At 39.0% G+C, this 22,634-nt stretch overlaps 1 protein-coding gene across 19 annotated transcripts in view; it reads right to left on the reverse strand.

Annotated features, from left to right (window-relative positions):
- BICD1 (BICD cargo adaptor 1) overlaps positions 1–22,634 on the reverse strand; it is a 130,924-nt gene that overhangs the window by 93,310 nt on the left and 14,980 nt on the right. The gene's annotated exons all lie outside the window — the stretch shown is intronic.

The following is a 22,634-nucleotide window of genomic DNA, read 5'->3' on the forward strand; positions in this document are numbered from 1 at the left end:
TTAAAATACAAGCCTTGATCAGATGCCTCACTACTTGGTAACGTATATATTGCTTGCTGTTTGGAATAAAATCCGTAATCTTCTCACTCACTTGTGTTTGTATTGCTTCTGAACCTAATTTTGAAAGAACCACCTTGAATCTGGCAAGACAGAATGAGAAACACATTTTTAAAAAATCCTACTATCCTTGGAATCTAAGAGGTTTCTATTATTTTTCTTCATTATATGCTTGTGTGAAGCTATGAGCATGTATCTTTCAAATGAAGCTCCAGTTAATTCATAACCTTATTAGATTACTTTGCATTCATGGGTTAAATTCTGAGGTCACTGCCTCTAAATACTGAATGGACAGATTGAGATTTCAGAGAAATACTCTGTACACATATCCTGCTTCCAGAAAATTCTATAAGCATCAGTCATCTTCTGTTCACAAATGTATTGCCTTATTAGTAAATTTTGTGGGTCTCTCTCTCGCAAGTATACACACATCAAAATTACTTCAGGAATAATCTAACATTTCCCAATTGCCTACTTGGATTGGAAATGAGCCTCTTTGAAATGAATGGGGCTGTGCTGCATATTGTGCAAGTTTCTATATAGCTTCTTATTTCATTCATCCTCACAACAGCTCCATTAGCCAGAATACTATTTCTTGCTGAGAGAGCAGAAGACTTGCACAGAAACAGGAAGGGCTACAGAATCAAAGTTCTCAGATCCTAGTCCAAAACTGTGTTGTGAACTACACCAGCTCTCAAACTGTTATGTTCCATACTGATAAAGGAAGGTGTTTGCTATAAAAATAAAACCATGAAAGCCCTCGCACAGGGAACCGTTGCCATGGAGAAGCAACATTAAACGCACCCATTGCTCATCAGGAACTGAAATGACAAAGGGCAACCCCCAGAGAACGGAATTACCTCATGCAGCACAATCATCACACCAGCTAATTAAGAAGTGTTGGTAGGTTACCAACATGGTTGGGTTTTTTTTTACACAAGATTCATTTTCCGGAGGGATGGACTTAAAGCTTTATCAGGTTCCCAGCAACACTACAAATGAAGCTGGCAGAGTATAATGAGATAAATACAGGCAATAGAGGTAGAATTTATGAGAAACATGCATATCCTTAGTGGGTTTGTTGTCTTTTTAAGAAAAAAAGGTGCCTGTAGTCACCATGAAGTTGTTATAGTAGGTGCCACACTTTTAACATTTGGGGGGTGGGGGGAAGATGCTAGTACTGAGTACCCTTGAGTACTCCCAGAAAAAAAGCACTGTCCTTACTAAGGAGGGAGCTGCCTAGATTCTGCTCCTCCATTCCCACAATCCTTTGTGATACACTGTGGCATGGACAATGGACAGGGCCCAATCCTCCTGTTGAAGGACTAGAAGCTGTGCCACGCGTCCCTGCTACTGTGTGCTTCTACCAACAGATCAGTTTGTATAAGACTATAAGTGATCCCTTCCTTCCTCACGTTCCATTCAGTGCTTATGGTTAAAAATAGCTCCTGCACCACAACTACTATTATCTAATAGCATTTTTAGAGCCAGGTTTGTACACAACAAATTTGTTCTTTGATTCTCTACAAGGGACTGAAAAAAAAGATCAAAAGCATGATATGAAAATGTTAATAGGACAACTGAAGTTACAAAGAAAGGGTCTACTTTTGCCCTTGGACATGTTATTTTCCCATGCAGGATTTACAGTCTTCTTTCATGTTGGATTCACAGCCCTTTTTTAGATGGCAAAACTTAGCTGGCTGGAAGGTGTCATCTATGAACAATTTGTCAGCAGTATTCAGCACTCAAAACAACTGAGTTTATTAAAAAATTATATTTCACATCTAGTATGCCTAGTACTGTATTCTTCCTGCTTGTCCTCAAAACAAACCTGTGAAACAGATCGACCGCTATTATTCCTATTTTGCAATAAGGAAGTAGATTGCGAATGACTTATTTCTCGTATCAGAATATATATTAACTGAGGCATAGAATGTAGGATTGGGCCCCACACTCTGCGCACAATGGCAATGCATATTTCCATCTTGAATATTGCTGTTGTGTAAATGGTGCATAATTAATTCATTTTCTTATGCTATTTCTCTAGTGTTATAGCCCCACACCCTAAAAAAATATCTTCTCAACATTTAGGTAGGTATCATATTAGGGTTGGCTGGACCAGCTCCACACAGTAGGCGATCATGGCTAGTCTAGTCAAACAAATGCAGTGGCATGCTGGATAGAGAGTAAATACTTTTTCTGATTTTAATTACTTATTTAGGCATGCTTTAGTCCGCCCTTCCTTGACAATGAGCTACATTAAAACAGAGTAGAATACAAAACAATCCAACCATGTAAATACAAAGGCATATGAAACACCAGGACAGAAATAGTACAGGAATAAAACTAACCCACCAAAACTAACCATCCCCATGTTCCTGAGAAAACATATGTTTTTCAGTTGATGGCAAAAACAACAACAACGCAGTAGAGTCAAAACTAGATGTTCCTTGGAGAAGAGGGCATTCCGCAGTTGAGGTGCCACAGCAAAGAAGGCCCTTTGACTGATAACAGCATAAGTGATTTCATTCTACTGCGGGACAAGCAAAAGCGCTTCCCCTGCAGATTGTAATTTCTGGGCAGGGTGATATAGGAGAAGGCACTCTTCCATGTATTCAGTTCCCAAGTTATTTAGGGCTTTAAAAACCATTAAAAACACCTGGAATCTTGTCCTGCAGAATAAAAGCAGGTGGTGCAATTCTTTCAGGACTAGTTTTATGTGGTCCAAATATGCAGATCCACTCAACAACGAAGTGGCCATATTTTATATGAGCTGCAACTTCTAGACAGTCTTCAAAAGCAGCCAATCTAGAGTACAAGGGCACAGTGCGTAGGCTTTTTCTGTCCAAAAGCTATAGCTGGTGAATGAGCTAAAGCAGATGAAAAACAGTCCAGCTCATCAAGACAACTTGTGCCTCTAGTGACAGTGATGGATCTGTTAGCACCCCAAAGCCACAAACCTGTTTTTCCAAAGGGCATGTGACCCCCTGTAGAACAATTTCTGTTCATTTCGCAGGTTTGGCAACTACCCACCCACAAGGTCTCCATTTTGTTGACATTCAGCCTCTGCTTTGTTTCATTTTGCATCAACTTTTTATCCATCCAGAGTCTTGCACATGCCTTTATTTCTCTCACCAGTGTCTACTCCTGGCTTGGACCCAGCTAGCTTCAATCATGGTACTCCTCAAAAAGTCCCATTCCATGGTGTGAGGAAAATATCTTTCTTTTCTTACTCAACCTTCCTCTCCCTCTTGCTACCTCACCAACACCTTCCTATTTTTCTTCCACCCCTTTCACATAATCTTTTTCCCCTTATATACTGGGGTAAAGGATCCCAACTCTTTCTGTCACCCCTCCCTCTATTTATTTCCCTTGCTCTACCAGAGTTTTTTCCTTCCTGCCTGCTATTGTCCAACCCTTCAGGGTCTGGCTGACCCTTTAGATCAGCTTTTCTCAACCTGTGGGCCCCCAGATGTTGTTGGACTACAGGACTTCCGGGTCTGAACGCGATCTGAAGATGGCTGCTTTCCTCTGATGTCTCAGAGGAAAAGCTCTGAGAAGGACGGGGTTTTACTGCTTCGACGACGCAGAAACTCCATAAAACCGCAGGCGGGGAAAGCCTACGGCCGTGGGACTCAGCGGGCACCGAAAGCGCAGCTCCAGATCGTCTCCGGGTCGTAAATAGCCCCGGGGAACGGAGGGGGGGCCGGCGTGGTGCTGTGAGGCTATCGCTACCTTCTCAGAGCGACGTCGCACTGCCAATCAGAAAAGCGTTCGACCTCTTCTTGTTACAATTTGGATTACAAAACAGAATAATCGTGAGTAAACTACAGTAAATTTGAAGGACTTTAATTTGGAAAACCTGAATTGGAAAAGAATCGGGACTTTAAATTTCTTTAAGAATGATCGGAACAGAGGCGGGAAGGTCTAAACAGGAAGTCAGCCTTCCGCTTTGTATATAGTAGAAAGTAAAGACTATGCTTTTAACATTCTAAAACAAGAGATTGAAAAAGCTATTCTGAAGCCATAGAAAGGATTGCAACCCACCTCCCAAGAACTGGAAGGAGGGGGAGTATTTTGGGAAAGACTAAATCCCCCGGAGAAAGAGGCTGCGGTAACAAAAACATCGCTCTGACTCCCAGGTCCTGAGCTGTCGAATTTGAAGATACTAGCCTCATAAAGGGGATAGTGGACGGCGCTTGACTAATGAGAGTTAAAGGTGCTATAAAACTGTTATAAAGGTGTTAGAACCATAAAACTGTCGCCAAAAGGATTGATGATACAATTCGGTCTTGACTGTAAACCAAAGGACATTTTGTTTCTTCTGATTGTGGAATCTTAGAGTCCCCCTAGTGGGCACTGACATCGTTACAAGTCTATTGGTAATTTTCCACTGTAATATCTTACTGCAATTTTTTATCGGACTGTCTGTGCCACAAGCCCAGCTGCAGCTGCAGTCTGACCGTGGGAAAGCTTGGCTTATGGCTGAGAAAGAGAGTTACCAGAGTTATCAGGAAAAGACAACAAGATCGGGCAAATCCTTTCTTCCAGGAAGAAGAGGCTCTCTAGACCCTACAGGAGGCATTGCCTTACAGCAGAAAGGGAAAGGAATGTCTAGTACAGATGAACTGATAAGTTCTGGCTTTTCAAAACTACAAGGGGCCATTGATAAACTTACAGCTGAGGTGTCAGGGACGAAGAAGGAGATTGCAGAAATCAAAAATCAGGTGTTAGAAACGAACAGAGGGATTGCAGATGCATCTTCAAAAATAGATCAAAATACGCTGAGCATCCGGCAAAATACAGCTGCAATAGAGAAATTATTGGGCGACTCCGATAAAACGCGAAAGATTGCAGAAGAAGCTCGACAGGTCGCAGCTGCCACGGAGGAGAAATTACCATCGATGACCAGACAGCTGGAGGACTACAAGGTTAAGTTTTCTCTATTGGACTTGAAAGAACGAGAGGCAAATCTCAGGATTAGAGGTCTGCCTGAAATTGAGAAGGAGAGCCTGCGGGACTACCTGTCACAAGAGTTTGTGAAATTTTGGGAATTAGATCCAGAAAAGGAAGAAATAAAAATTTTGAGTGCCTTCCGACTGGGAAGAGCAAGTAAAAAGATTAAAACCAGAGATTGTCTGATCACATTAAGATCCAAGGAGGAGAGGGATAAGATCCTAGGTCTGCATTTTCACAAACCTTTGGAAATTTCTCAATCGAGAGCTGAAATTTTTAAAGACATCCCCAAACTTTTGCTCGATCTCAGAGCCAGATATAAAGACTTGGTGACCTTGCTGAGAAGAAATAATATCATCTTCAGGTGGGAATTCCCAGAAGGACTCTCCTTTAGTTTCAAAGGACGAAAGATTAAAATAAAATCAGTGGAAGACAGAGACAGTTTTTTGGAGGCCTGCGGGGAGGACCTACAGAAAGGGACAGCAGACCTACTAGAGGAAAGAAGGAAGAAGACAGCAGAGGCAATATTGAATCTAAATCTAAATTTGGATGGAAAGACTCCACCAGGAGCAGAAGAAGACAAGTTATCAGAAGCAACGGGAGGAACAGAATAACAATAATACAACATGTCTCTGCAGCTTTTGAGTTGGAATTGTAATGGTTTGAACATTTCTCGGAGGAGGAAATCCATTTTTCACATATTAAAAAAAGAACATGTGGATTTGATTTGCTTGCAAGAAACACATGTGACCAGGCTTCACAGAAAAATTTTAGTTAACAAAAAGTTGGGACAAGAATTTATCTCATCGGACAAAGTTAAAAAAAGAGGAGTTGTAATTTATGCTAAAGAAGGCCTGGCGCCAAAATTTGTCTTTAAAGATGAGCAAGGAAGATACTTGGCTATTGAAATACAGTATCATGGACAGAAATATTTGATGGTGGGCGTATACGCACCCAATGAAGGAAAATCAGAATTTTTTAAAAGACTGCATGAGACATTGTTGGATTATATGGAGTACAATGTGATTCTAATGGGAGATATGAACGGAGTAGTCTCAACGAATATGGATAAGGCACAAAGACAGGTAGTTACCAAAGATGGGAGACTACCGAAAACCTTTTTTGAAATGACTGATAACTTGGATTTGATTGACATTTGGAGAACGAAACATCCCCTGGAAAGAGAGGGAACCTTCTTTTCTGAAGCCCAAAAGACTTGGACTAGAATTGACCAAATCTGGACCACTAGAGAACTGGCCCCAAAGATAAATAAGGTGGAAATCTGCCCAAAGACTTGCTCCGACCATAACGCTATTAAGATGGTAATGAACTTACAACCAACTGGATCCTTCAGATGGAGGATGAATGACTCTCTTTTTAGAGATGCGGAATTTGTGAAGAAAGCCCAGAAAACTCTGAAAGATTATTTTGAAATAAATTTGAACTCTACGGTGGAGAAAAGAATTATATGGGACGCAAGTAAGGCTGTTATGAGAGGTTTTTTGATCCAACAAAATGCACTCAAGAGAAGATTACAACAGGAAAAAAGAGAAAAGATTTTGGATAAGATCAAGGAAGGTGAAAAGAGATTGAGAACAAACCCAAAATCACAGGAAATATTAAGAGAGATAAAGTTGTATCAAGCACAATACATGCAACTAATAAACCAAGAGATTGAATGGAAAATTAAACAGATGAGACAAAGAACATTTGATTCGGCAAATAAGTGTGGAAAGTTATTGGCATGGCAAATAAAGAAGAGACAAAAAATGAACACTATTACAAGTGTGGAGGTTGAAGGAAGAATGTTGCAATATCCCAACGAGATCAGGAGTGCTTTTCAAAAATATTTTAAAAAGCTCTACTCTCAACAACCACAGAAAGAAACAGAGATAGAAGAATTTTTGAAAGTGAATGGGCTACCAAAAATATCGCAAGAAAACAAACTTAAACTGAGCAGTAGGATAACAGAACAAGAGATAGAGAGTGCCATCCAAAATATGCAACTAGGCAAAGCTCCGGGACCTGATGGGCTGACTGCAAGATATTATAAATCATTGAAAGACTGGCTAACTCAACCCCTAAAGGAAATATGTAATGAAATACTTCAGGGGAAAAAGGCTCCAGAATCGTGGAAAGAAGCTTTTGTGACTCTTATACCAAAGACAGACGTTGAAAAACATCAACTTAGGAATTACCGGCCTATATCATTGTTAAATGTGGATTACAAAATATTTGCGGATATCTTGGCGAGAAGATTGAAGAAGGTACTAACAGAGGAGATTCATAAAGATCAAGCAGGCTTTCTCCCAGGAAGACATCTATCAGAGAACGTAAGAAATATAATTGATATTTTGGAACTTTTACAGGAAAATATAAATACAAAAGCGGCGCTGATATTTGTGGATGCGGAGAAAGCCTTTGACAATATCTCTTGGAGTTTTATGAAGAAGAATCTCCAAGGCATGGGGGTAGGCCAAGAATTTGAAAATGGTATAGGGGCAATCTATTCTGAACAAAAAGCTAAATTAATAGTAAATAATGTTTTGACAGAAGAGTTCAGAATAGAAAAAGGAACACGACAAGGGTGCCCAATTTCCCCACTACTTTTTATATCGGTCCTGGAGGTGTTGCTGAATACGATCAGAAAGGACCAATTGGTCAAAGGGATACAGGTCGGAGCTAAACAATATAAATTAAGAGCTTTTGCAGATGACCTGGTTTTGACGTTGCAGGAGCCAGAATCTAGTGGAAAAAAAGTTTTAGAACTGATTCAAGAATTCGGCCAATTGGCAGGCTTTAAATTAAACAAAACAAAAACTAAGGTTTTGACAAAAAATCTGACAGAAATTGAAAATGAAAGGTTTCAGAAAGAAACAGGTTTAACAGTAGTGAAGAAAGTTAAATATTTGGGAATAAATATGACAGCAAAAAATGGGAACTTATTTAAAGACAACTATGAGAAGTGCTGGACGGAGATAAAAAAGGATCTAGATACGTGGTCTAGTTTGAAACTCTCACTACTGGGGCGCATTGCTGTAATTAAGATGAATGTATTGCCAAGAATGCTGTTTTTGTTTCAGACACTGCAGATTATTGATAAAACTGACTGTTTCAAGAAGTGGCAAAAAGATCTATCTAAATTTGTCTGGCAGGGCAAAAAGCCAAGGATAAAATTTAAAATATTAACAGACGTTAAAGAAAGAGGGGGCTTTGCCCTGCCAGACCTAAAACTCTATTATGAAGCAGCAGCTTTCTGCTGGTTGAAGGAATGGCTACTTCTTGAAAACACAGATATATTGGATTTAGAAGGGTTCAATAATGCATTTGGCTGGCATGCATATCTATGGTATGACAAAGTTAAAGTGCATAGAATGTTCAAAATTCACATTGTCAGAAAAGCACTGTTCAATGTCTGGATTAGATATAAAGATCTTTTGGAAAACAAAACTCCAAGGTGGTTGTCTTCAATGGAAGCTAAGGCAGTAAAGAGACTCAATATGGAGGCAAATTGGCCGAAGTATTGGGAGATTTTAGAACAGGATGGTGACAAACTGAAACTGCAGAGTTTTGATAAACTAAAAAGTAAAGTCCGAGATTGGCTTCATTATTATCAAATAATGGAGGTATTTAAAATGGACAGAAAAATTGGCTTCCAGGTGGAAAAATCAAAATTGGAAACAGAACTATTAGAACCTAAAACAAAAATATTGTCTAGAATGTATAATTTGCTGCTGAAATGGAACACACAGGATGAGGAAGTGAAATCGGCTATGATTAAATGGGCTCAAGACGTTGGCCATAACATAATGTTTGCTGACTGGGAAAGGTTGTGGACCACTGGAATAAAGTTTACGGCATGTAATGCCTTAAGAGAGAACATAATGAAAATGATATATAGGTGGTACATGACACCAGTCAAGCTTGCAAAAATGTATCATATGCCTGATAACAAATGCTGGAAATGTAAAGAAGCAGAAGGTACCTTTTTTCACCTTTGGTGGACGTGCCCAAGGATTAAGGTTTTCTGGGAAATGATTTATAATGAATTGAAAAAAATATTTAAATACACATTTAGAAAGACCCCAGAAGCCTTTCTCCTGGGTATGGTAAACCAACAGGTTCAAGTGAAGGATAGAACTTTTTTTATGTACGCTACAACAGCAGCAAGAATACTCATCGCGCAATATTGGAAGACGCAAGATCTACCCACGCTGGAAGAATGGCAAATGAAGCTCATCGACTATATGGAACTTGCAGAAATGACCGGCAGAATCAGAGACCAGGGAGAAGAGATGGTGAAGGAAGACTGGAGGAAATTTAAAGACTATTTACAGAAGCATTATAAAATTACGAACGTTTGAGGTTATCAGATTGAATGTAAAAGAATGTTATTATAAAAATGACAATGTTAAAGAAAGTATATTTAATAAGACATAGGGAAATGTAAGGATAAATAAGACAATAATATTAATCTGAACCAAAGATACGCCAGAGGGAAAGAGTTTACTACCAGAATATAAGACCTAGAATACAGAGTGGGAAGGCATGGGGAAGTCGCAGACCTAAGTTAATGCTGAAGAATATAATGATACAATATTTGTTTTTAACTCTTTTATTCTTACCATTTTTATTTTTCTTTATGTTTTTGTATAATGTATGTATTGTTTTTCTTTTGCTTTTTTCCTTTTGATGTGTTTGTCGATTTGTTGACATTTTGTTGACATTCAGCCTCTGCTTTGTTTCATTTTGCATCAACTTTTTATCCATCCAGAGTCTTGCACATGCCTTTATTTCTCTCACCAGTGTCTACTCCTGGCTTGGACCCAGCTAGCTTCAATCATGGTACTCCTCAAAAAGTCCCATTCCATGGTGTGAGGAAAATATCTTTCTTTTCTTACTCAACCTTCCTCTCCCTCTTGCTACCTCACCAACACCTTCCTATTTTTCTTCCACCCCTTTCACATAATCTTTTTCCCCTTATATACTGGGGTAAAGGATCCCAACTCTTTCTGTCACCCCTCCCTCTATTTATTTCCCTTGCTCTACCAGAGTTTTTTCCTTCCTGCCTGCTATTGTCCAACCCTTCAGGGTCTGGCTGACCCTTTAGATCAGCTTTTCTCAACCTGTGGGCCCCCAGATGTTGTTGGACTACAACTCCCATCACTCCCAGCTAGCAAGGCCAGAGCTCTGGGATGATGGGAGTTGTAGTCCAACAACATCTGGGGACCCACAGGTTGAGAACCACTGCTTTAGGTGCTACTGTTAATAGCAAATCAGGTAAAGTCTGGGTCAGTCCCCAAGGAGTTCACTCATTTCCTGTTATAGCAAGAAGTAGTACATCGATCATTAGAATGCAATGCTGTAAGATCATTGCTATAATTTGTGTGAGCATGCACAGAATGTTTACCATTTTGAGTTCTTACTGACAGGATAAATCAATTATAATTATAGCTGTCAAATGAAAGATTCTGTCATTAAATAAATACCACTGAGAACCTACTGAATCCCATGTATTATACCATCATGTATTACATATTTTTTAATTAGCAAAAGAAAACATTGCATCTCAATTGCATGAATTTTTCAGCATTTATTTGAAAATGATTATCAAATTAGTGGTCCCCCTTCATTTGAACGAAAAGTAACATCCAACAATGAAGAAACTTAAATGATGGATTATCACTAAGCCCATTTGAAAGAGCATTAGGTTTTCTATCATCTTTTTTCTTAGCAGAGCTAAGATTGATTTCTAAATTCAAGTCCTGACATAATCATCCAATTCCCCACATCAATACAGTTGCAATCCTAAACAAAATGAATGCGAGCAATGGTATATATTAGAACAGGGGTCCTCAAACTACAGTCCATGGGCCAGATCCAGCCTGCCAGGGTCCTGAACCCGGTCCACCTGGGCAGAGCCAGCACCACTGTGTTATTCCCAAGGGAACAAGGCGCAGGATCACCGCTGCTAGATTTCCCCATTACAAGCTCTGAAACGCGCTTGCAACCAGGGTACCCTCCGAGGGGCTTGCTCATGAACAAACAAGGCAGGCGTTCATCTGATCCGGCCGTGTCACAGTGCCCCTACCTTGGCAGCCGCCCCCGCCACTTGCGGGTCTCCTCAGAGGCATACATAAAGGTTCTCCCCACATCAATCTGCAAAATTCAATAGCAACCATATTTGGGGATGTTAAAAAAACTGAATTAAGATGATCTAAATTAGAAGTATTATAAGCAAATTGTAGTTAAGAGAACTTACCTAATAATTTATTTTGAATCTTTCTAATACAGGGCCCTCAAACTTTTAAAAGAGGGGGCCAGTTCACTGTCCCTCACACACTGTTGGGGGCCAGAAAATAGTTTGAAAAACATATGAACGAATTCCTATGCACACTGCACATATTTTATTTGCAGTGCACAAAAAGATCGCAATCTGAAACTGCTGCCGGTCAGTGTAGGCAATACTGAGCTAGGTAGAACAATGGTTGGAAACTTGCTTAGGGCAAAAGCGTAGGAGGCTGAGGACATCTGGAGAGTGCTGCGGCTGGATCAAGTCAAAGGCTCACTTAGTCAAAAGTCTTTAAAGGTTCTTGCCCTCTTTTGTTCAGGGTCTCTCCCTCCTTGGAAGGAGGAGAGGGAACTCTGTTGCAACAGAAAAATAAGTATCTGCCTTGCTTTCCACTGGATCCTGCCTCCATCCATTCTTCTGTGACCGATCATAGACTTAGGGGACCCAAGAGTTCCATGGGGAATTGGGCAGCAAAAGCCAAACCCCAATTTTTACATCAGGGTTACGTTCCAGAGATAAAACCTAACACCAAAATCATGTATAGTCAAAACACACTGGGTGCAATGGTGGGTGAGATTGTCCAAGTATTTTTTGCCTGGATGCCTACCCTCTTTTTAATGCTAAGTAATTCCTTCTCCCATTCTCCTTTCACATTCAACTGTGCCTATTCCCAACAGCCAGTTTCTTTCTTTCCTCCTACCAAATTCTGTCAGTCACTTCCAAAGCAACTCTCATCTCTCATCCTCTTCCTTTCTATTCCCTTTTTTTGTTTGTATCATCACCATCTTATTTTCTTGTTTCCTTCACTACCTCTCTTACCACTTTCTCCTAAACATCTCTCCTTCAACACATCCCCTGCCCCTTTCCAGCATGCAAGGAGTTACTGGTGCTGGCATGAGGCCAGCCAAATTCTATGGCATGGCTAGGTGAGAAGGCAGAGAAGTCTGCCTTAATGTGGTCCAAAGCCAACTGCAGTAGATGTATGTAATGCTGAGTTAATCTGATTACTCTTTCCTTTCAGCCACTGTGCTAATGTACAGTAGCTGAGTCACCGACTCCAGCAACCAATCAAACATATTTAGTAGTGATGTGTTACACTCTGGGGAGAGTATTTGTTGACCGCACTTCTCATCGCCTAAAGCTGACACATACCTCAGTGATAGGAAATCATAGGTAGCTAGAAGAGAATGTTTTATCACTACCAGCTGATGAAGAGCCTTCCTAAAAGCATGCCCTCCAAGGACAGATAATAGAATCATAGAGTTGGAAGAGACCACAAGGGCCATCAAGTCCAACCCCCTGCCAAGCAGGAAACACCATCGGAGCACTCCTGACATATGGTTGTCAAGCCTCTGCTTAAAGACCTCCAAAGAAGGAGACTCCACCACACTCCTTGGCAGCAAATTCCACTGTCGTCATTTGCTTGTGCTATTGTGACAACATGAACACACTCATACATATTACAGTGAAAAGTTACCAGCAAGCCTGGGAAATGTGTGTTCAATCTTTCATGAAGCAGCAGAAGTTGACTTTAGGCACCATGCTTTGCAGACACTGGAGTCATGGAATACCAAAGTGCATAAAAACATAAGTCAGAATTGGACTTCACTCTGTGGTGTATGAAGCCACTGGAGTCTTACACAAATCCTTTTTAATTTTTGTCCACAAGATAGAAGATCTGTTGGCAGGGACAGTTTCAAGGCACTTACCAAAGGAAGCTCAAACTAAACAAAGAAATATATGCATCTAAAATGAAAGCAAGGAATGAGTGTGGAGGAGGGAGGAGAGTTTGACAGATTCCAGAAGAGGCACCAATTCACTCTGAAGCATTACAAACCTTAAATTTATTCTCACATATGAAGATTAGGTTCCTTAGGATAAATGTGTAGCAATATCATTTGATAGTCTATGGTCTTCAAAGAAAGGAACAGCAGGTCATAAAAGAAATATAGGTGGTCTGCATATCTAAACACTAACTTTTCCACAAATATAAGTAATAATATTTAAGCTTAAGCCAATCTAGCTGGCAATTGCCAGCAATCTACTGCAATGGAAGTAGTAGTAGTAGTAGTAGTAGTAGTAGTAGCAGTAATACTATTTGGTGATAACCAAACAGCTCGCACTTTGATTTCTCTATTATTAATTACTTTTGATGAATGTGATTTCTCCATTTCTTATGTTTTTGCCTTTTCAGTGTCAGTAATTATTTTTTTTAAAAATTGATTTAACACATATTAAAAATCATAGTTGATATATTACTATACAGTTACAATAAAGCTTTTCTGAAAATCTCCCATGTTTATTTAAGATACTAAAAATAATAAATTAAATAATAACTAAAAATAATAAATTAAAAGCCTTTGCTGATGATTTAGTGTTAACTCTACAGGATCCAGAGTCCAGTGTAGTGAAAGCACTGGAGATCATACAGGAGTACGGACAGCTGGCAGGTTTTAAATTGAATAAGAGCAAAACTAAAGTAATAGAAAAGAATTTAGATAAAGATGAAAGGAATACCATTACTGAAAAAACAGGCCTGGCATTTACGAAGAAGGTTAAATATTTGGGGGTGAACTTAACAGCGAAAAATCTGAATTTATATAAAGATAACTATGAGAAGGTATGGAATGAAGTAAAAAGAGATTTGGAGATATGGTCAAATTTAAAATTCTCACTTATGGGTCGAATATCGGTGGTGAAGATGAATGTATTGTCGAAAATGTTGTTTTTGTCTCAAACTTTGCCTATTATTGACAATGTTAAATGCTTTAAAGAATGGCAGAAGACCCTGTCTAAATTTATATGGCAGGGGGGAAAACCGAGAATTAAGTATAAATTGCTTATGGATATAAAAGAAAGAGGAGGTTTTTCCCTACCAGATTTGAAGATATGTTTTGAAGCAGAGGCCTTCTACTGGATTAAAGACTGGATTAAATTAGAAAATGAGGATATTTTGGACTGGGAGGGTCTGGATAATAGGTTTGGATGGCATGCATATCTTTGGTATGATAAAGTAAAGGCCCATAGTGGTTTCAAGAATCATATAATCAGGAAGGCACTTTATAATGTGTGGATTAGATATCAGGATCTCTTGGTAAGAAAAACACCTAAATGGATTTCACCGATGGAAGCCCAGGCACAAAAAAAGTTAAATATGGATAATAAGTGGTTGAGATACTCTGATTTATTCATAGAGGATGCTGAGAGATTTAAATTAAAACCATTTGAATTAGTTAAAGATAAAATAAACTGGCTTCAATATTATCAAATTAATGAGCTATTTAAGATTGACAAGAAAAAAGGTTTTGCAACAGAAAAAAACAAATTGGAAACGGAATTGTTAGATACTAATGTTAAGAATATGTCTAGGATGTATAGCTTGCTATTGGAGTGGCACATGAAAGATGAACAAGTAAAGTGATTGGTTGATTGATTGGGCACAAGATGTGGGACACAACATAATGATGGAGGATTAGGAGAGACTTTGGAAGAAAGGGGTTAAGTTTACCGCATGTAGTTTGTTAAAGGAAAATATTATGAAAATGATGTATAGATGGTACCTAACCCCTGTTAAATTGGCAAAGATGTACCATAACTGTGACAATGTATGTTGGAAATGTAAAGAAAAAGAAGGTACCTTCTATCATATGTGGTGGACTTGTCCCAAGGTAAAGGACTTCTGGGGAAAAAATTATAATGAATTAAAAAAAATGATGAAATATACATTTATTAAGAAACCAGACTCCTTTCTCCTTGGGATAGTTGGTACTGAACTGCCCAAAAAAGATGTGAAAGTATTTTTGTATGCCACAACAGCTGCTAAGATTTTACTAGCCAGTAAATGGAAAACACAAGAATTACCAACGGTAGAAGAATGGCAGATGAAGATGATGGAATATATGGAGCTGGCGGACCTCACCGGGAGAATCCGCGACCAGAAAGAATAGGACTACCAAGAAGATTGGAAGAAATTTAAAGACTATTTGAATAAATATTCTAATATTAAAGATATGTAACCACTTGAAAGAACCAACTAGGCTTAGGACAAAATTAGATTTATATGTATAATTAAGAAAATGAACTATGAGAAATGTAAAGAAAGTGGAATATAACTGTAATATTGTTTTATGAAACAATGATATTGGAAACTGCTACATTCAATTTAAGAGGAAATTCAGATGGAGGAGATTAGAGGAAGTCAACTAAAATGTTTATGAAAACGGATCTTAAATAATTAATTGATTTTTTTTCTGTTCAGGTATGTTAAGTCTGTTATTCTTTTTTCTTTATTTATTTCTATATTGTTGTTATGTTGTTGTGTTATGTTTATTGAAAACTAATAAATATTATTGTAATAAATAAATAAAATAAAAACTTAATTTTAATTCCTTATCCCACAACTGTATAACATTATTAAGTTGCACCAGTCCTCTTACCTTCTGTATGGCACTCTTATATGTTTTGCAAGACAGCAATATAAAATAGAAACCTCACTTATAAAATCTGAACTTTTGATTATGCTGCCATAACAGATTTATGCGTGGGATGAAAAAATCCTATTTCAATTACACCAGACTAATTCCATTAAAAATCCACAGGGTGGCAGCAATTTGAATAAGCAATGCTTGAGTCGGTTCTAGACAATTCATTATTTAAAACATTTATATCCTGCCTCTTCAAGGTTTGAGGTGGCTTCCAAAAGAAAACAAACAATAAAAACAATTAAAATGGTCAGAAAAACAAATTACATTCTACTATGCATTTTTGGAAAGTTGTTTGTCTGTTTGCTATGCATTTGAACACCTCTTAAGATATCATGACCAGATTTTGCATGATAGCTCCTGAGATCAAGGAGCAGGTTTTCGTCAATGTTTGGATACAACTGGACACCATTCAAGAAGCCAGACTGAACCTTTCGAAAATGCACTGATTTTTTGGTTTCTCGGAATTCCCAAGCAATGCTGGGTACGAGGCTGTTAGTAAGCTATAAATAAAATACAATCCACAGTATGCAAAAGACAGGGATGTAATAGCCACCCTTTTATCCAGTGGACCTAGTAGAGAATTTCTGGCATTAGCCAGGCTAATTTGAAGAATGAGCTCAGTTTTTATGACCCCATATAAAACTGAGTTTCATATTTTGTCAGGAAACTGAAACATGTTTTAATTTTCAACAAGGGTTCTTTACAAAACAAACATTTGTAAGAACTGTAACCCTGTCTAGGCACAGGCAACTCACTTCCAGCTCCCTGGTTCCTGTGTTCTCAGACCACCTCTCTCATGGAGCAGAGCTCTGTACCCAGTTACTCATAAGCAACGGTATATCTAAGGACACAATAAAAAGTAATGCGGCAGGACTGCATTTGAGTCCTGTTAATTTCCTATATATCAGGAGGTAAAGGCCACCAAAGAAAAAGGCCTCTTTAAATACTAACATTATGGCTCACAGTAATCCACGAAATGAACAGTCAACATAATAACACTTGCTTTATATGCATCCTTTCCTTCCTTTATTTCCCCCAGATGGTCCTTTGTCTTTTTCACACTTCTCAGTCATATGTTTTCATCACACTGCTTGGTATTGATTGCTCTGTGTTCAGTCAGCCGTGATAAAGAGGCCTTGATGCTCAGTTCACAGCAATATGTGAAAGGGAAGGGTACCTTGAGGAAAATATACTAAGTTGCAAGCATGGGCACAGCTCAGAGCCCCCTGGCCATGCTCCCTAATGTGCTCTCTTCCCAAACACATTAATTTTGTCTGCAAGCCAGACAACAATGGGATTTCTTCCCATTTACCCTCCCCTCCAGCTTCCTGTCCTCCCTCTGCTGCCTCCACATTTCCCCACCTTGGGGTAGGGACCTGTTTTTATTACTCTGTATATACAGCTCCACTGATATTTATGATTAACTGGAATAAACTCCATGTTGGATAGTTTACATACAGGTGCAAAATATCTGTTCATCTTTCTTTCCGCTCCTCTGTTACCAGGCTCCGCTGTGAAGGCTTCATTTTTACACTAATAGTGTCACACAAAAAGAAACTGGTTTGTTTGCTTAGTATTTCCATATATAAGTTACCTAATTAAAAAAATAGTCTATGGATAGCATACAGCAGCAAAAAGAACACAGAAAACAGTAACAACTAAACCAGCCTAGCAATAGTTCAACAATACAGTGGTACCTCGGTTTATGAACTTAATCCGTTCCGGAAGTCCGTTCTTAAACCGAAACCATTCTTCAACTGAGGCACGCTTTCCCTAATGTGGTCTCCCGCTACCGGTGCCCTTCCACCGTTCTTACACTAAGGTAAAATTAGCAAACAGGGACACTACTTCCTGTTTTGCGGAGTTCGTAAACCGAATACTTCATAAACAGGGCTGTTCTAAAACCGAGGTACCACTGTAATATCCCACTACAAGGTGTAACACAGAATAAAACAGATGCAAATGAACCACTGGCAACCACTTTAAGGACTCGCAGACTAAGAAACTCCCTTGAATAAGAGGGAGGTTGCCCAGGTTTTTGCATGACAAAAATTCATATTTGTTCAAGAAATATCAGACTTGAATAAACTCTAGCTTGGAACCAGACTTCGTTTACAGCTACGAAACTCAGGAGCTAACCTAGCAGCCTAATAAAGGTTCTTATACTGGCCACCAGTCATCACTTCAAGGCATCTTCAAACTGTCATCAGCAACAAAGGCCTAGGACTGCCAATGACATTATTTTGTTCTCTGCAACAGCCACAAAAATAACAGCACTTGGAAAGTTATAGTTGATGTAAAGGACATCATATGCTGCTGCAAATGAGACAAATCAAGCTTTCAAAATTAGCATAAGTATAAAAGCACTTGATTAGAAAAGTATTGTTTTTGCTGTTCATATATATATATATATATATATATATATATATATATAATTAAACATTTGTCAATTGACTCTTTTTTTCAAATGCTCAGCCCTGCTTTAAGAGCTAGTATGGCATATTGTGTGAAAAGGTTAGACTTGGATTGGTTCATAAGAAAATAAGAAGAGCCTGCTGGATCAGGTCAATGGCCCATCTAGTCCAACATCTTGTTTTCACAGTGGTGAACCAGGATTTGAGCACAAGTGCACTCTCCCTTTCTTTGTTTTCCAGCAACTGGTTTTTGAAGCATTGCTGGTCACAACTGTAGAGGCGGAGTATAGCCAACATGGCTAGTACTAGTTAATATTCCTCTCCTCCATGAATTTATCTAATCATCTTATACAGCTATCTAGGTTGGTGGCCACAACTGCCTCCTCTAGGAGTTCCATAGGGGGTCAATTCCCATTCAGGCTTTAAGTTCACTGGAAGGCATGGGACAAGTCACTGGCAGCGTTTGATGCAATGCAAGACCATGGTTTAGTGTTACGTCACCAAATAGTGCCCTCCCAGACTTGTGCACTGCCCCTCCCCTCTCATGGAACTAGGAACAGTAGTGTGAAAGCTTTTGCTTTCCCCTAACCACAGCTTTTCATTTCATCTGAATGGAGGGGTTGTGGTTTAACACTACCTATGGTTAGTTTAAAAACAAGTCAACTTCAAATCATGCGTTATGAAGCTAACTTGCAGAAACTAACAACAGATAGTGTAAAAGCCACAATCCGCCATTCAGGTGAAAAGAACAAGCTGTGTTTATGTGAAAGTGAAAGCTTCTGAATTCCTCTTCCTGGCTACATGGGAGGAGGGAAGGGGAGCAGACAGCTAGGCTCCTTCATGTAGCAGTAAACCATGGTTACGCATTACGTGCAATGTGGCCATGAGTTCACAAGAGGCACACATGAAGAGTCTGCTTTTCCAGTGAACTAACAAATAAAACTATGATAACTGAAGGAACAGCCGCAAAACGACAGCTTCACAACGATTTGGTGTAATTTTATAATGCTTACAAATCTCCCCGATAATAATCAACCCCCTCACCAACAACATATAGCTCAATATGGCTAGAACAATCCTATAGAAGGAAAAGGTTTTGAGCCCCCAGGTTCCCTTTCTCTCATCACAGTCATAATTATATTCATAATTATTTTCATATTCATACTCACATCTGTATAACCATCCCTGCTGCAAACTTACTGGACTCTTCAAGTTTTTATTACATGATAACTGCTCCTCAAATAATGTTGGCAAATGTACCCAATAAATGTTGCATGATTTTTAAAAAACTCATTCATAGATTTTTGTGCTTATTTCTTTTTCTCCCTTCCCCCCTTTCCTCCCGTTTTGTTTTCTCTTTTCTGTTTTTGCTGTTGTTGCCGATGACCGCTATAATATCTAAATCAGACATTTTTCTTATTTGCTAGGTATATTCCATAGAGAAATTATATAACTGCCACACATTGTCAAATAGTTTTACTGTTGTGTTGTTAGAATTGAATAAAATTTATTTAAAACTAAAATGAGAAAAGCCTGCTAGATCAGATAAATGGCCAATCTAGCCCAGCATCCTGTTCTCACTGTGGCCAACAAGATGTCTGTGGGAAATTCATAAGTAGGATCTGAGAAGAACAGCAGTCTACCCTCCTGTGGTATCTCAACCTACCTTGCAGAGCTGTTGTAAGGTTAACATGGGATAATCCCATGTATAATGCCTTAAGCTTGCTGGTGGGATGCAAATGTAATAATAAAAAATACGGAAAAACTGTGTACTACTGTAGCACCCTGCTTGTGGTTAACGCTTAGCTGGAATGAAATATTCAACGCAGCAATAGAGAAATTAAAATAATAATTTATTTATCAGACAAATAAATTATAGGCACAGTGGTATATGGTTACCAAAGCTCTGCCTACTCCAGCCCTGATGGCCAGCACTTATATTTCCTCAGCCCAGCCCCCTAGCTCCTCCTTTGGCTGCCTCTGTCCAATCAGCCTGGTTGAAATTCCTATTGGCTGTTTGCTAGAACCAATCATAAAAGATACACCCATTTCCTATTACCTTTTATGGGAGACAAAGAGCTATATTTCCTTCTATCCATAAATGGCAGACAAGTAGCCTTAATTACCAGATCACCTTTTGCCCGTTGCCCCTTCATTCCAAAACAAATGGCTAATGGTATTAAATTCTATCTTAAACAGAGATATTGGGTTCACATTCTCACACACCATCAATGAAATAAGAATCTAACATAAGAATCTAACATTTCTTACTTTCTAAATCCTTTGCATCATTACATTAAGCCAACAAATCTCATACATAACATAGATAGCTTTTTAGAAGAAAAGGCCTTTGCAAAGAAAAAAGGAACTCAGAAAAAGCAGTTTCAAAGAAGCCTCTTCAGTTTACACCCCCCTTTCCCAGCCAGCTGCTTTTCCCATTAGCTCTTTGCCCTTTAACCTTAGGAAAATATGACTAGAGTCTGATGGGAGGCACATGGTATTATTTTCTGTTAAACAATAAATCTTCCTATTTACAAACTCTTAATTAGTGTTTTTGCAGCTTGATTGTATTCTGTAATATGTAGGGTCAGTATGACCTTTGCTCCCAGCCTGTAATTTCCTTTTACAACTTTGAGAAATTTGTCTCCTGCTACTGCTATAAATCAGGGGGGCCCTATTCAGGAAGCTAAACACTGCCAGAGTACTTAGCCAGCTGCTTTCTGCCTGGCATGAAACATACAAACATTTGCAAATATATTTTTAAGCTCATTTTAAAATACAGACCTTGATCAGATGCCTCACTACATTTCATGATCGTAGTTTCTCAAGAATGTCCTCACAGGCCATGTCCTCACAGTCTACAGCTAAGAGCTGTTTCCTTAATTTTTCTAAAGCTCTCTCTGTAATGGTCATTTCAGTGAATATGCATACATTTAAAAGGAAATTCCTGATGTGCAGTTGGAAGGAGAAAGGAAAGGTGTTTCAATATTTAGACTATGGCAGTTAATAATTTATGAAATACTCTGTGACTTCCTTAAACTAAGATAATTAATCGTACCTGGACAAAATTATCCTGACTACACTAAGCAGAAAATAATATTTAAACAGAACTTCTCTTGTTAATGCTGCAGAAATTTAATAGCTCTTTTCCCGACTACAAAAATCAAGTACTCTATTGATGCTATAACATATTACAGGTCATTTGAACTTTAGTGAAGTATTTTTAAGCAGTGCACATCTGCTTGTGTTGTTGATTAAAATAAATGCAGGGGGGAAATTAGACAATGATAATGTACACCAGCAGAGGACCTGTCTTTTGCACTACAAGTGCCAAATGATTATCAATAATTTTATATTTTTACAGCAGAATCATATGCATGTCTATTCAGAAGCAAATTTAACTGAGTTCATCTAGCTCACTCCAAGGTAATATATATATATAGGATTGCAGCGTGGGCAACTCCCCATTTGCATGCGATCAGCACATGTGTGACACATGCACTGTTTTCAGCACTGCAAGGGGGCGAAAAGAGGCAGAACATGGTGGACTTATGCGCATCCTGCTGACACGCATGGTGCCTCAGAACACAACCCCTGCATAAATGGGGAGTTGCCTGTATATAGACAAGACCCAAACCCTGAGGCAAAGATGGATTCCTTGACGGAATTTGTTTATTATCATTGGTAAAGGGTAATCTGCACCAGCAGCAGAGTAGGGAGGGGCAAAGCTGCCTTCCCAACACTAGCATCTCTGCTATTTACCTGGACAGGTGACTGCGAGGTTGGGGCCATGTGGATATTCACCCATATAACCCCACCCTTGCCACAACCTCATATGCAGATATGAAGTATTGGTGCCAGTGTCAGGAGGGCAATTCCACCACACCACACATACTGTTACTTATCTGTAAAAGGGCCCCTGATGTATTTCATGGCATCTCTACAATCAAAAGATCAAAAAGAAATGCTGCAGAGAAGTATCTGTTGAAAGCTAAAATAACGTCTCTAAACTTGCCATAATGCTGTAACACCAGGGTAGTTGATAGGGGAAGGAGAGCTCCATTGTTACCAGAGGGAATTATTTTAACCATAAATTGAAATTTGCTTCCCACTCCAAAATCTACTAAGTTTACTATTCTGCCATGTCTATTACTGCCTGTGCGATTGAGTGTTTTAAATAGGAAAAGTTTTATACCATTATATAGCCTTTCCTGTCTGAGATCCCTACTGATGTCATCCACTGTTCAGGCTGCATGCATTAGCCACTGCTTTGGCAAGAGCCAAGGTGATGCTGACTCACTTCCCTGGCTCTCTCCCAGCCTCCTCTGCTGCAGCTCCCCATCCTCATTCCCCAAGATGTTCTCAAATTCATAATCTTCCTGTCACTTGCAAAGCTGCACTACCTCTCTTTACAAATGACATGAGGTGGAG

The sequence above is a fragment of the Podarcis tiliguerta genome (assembly GCF_965153285.1).
Source record: "Podarcis tiliguerta genome assembly, chromosome: 10".
Lineage (NCBI taxonomy): Eukaryota > Metazoa > Chordata > Lepidosauria > Squamata > Lacertidae > Podarcis > Podarcis tiliguerta.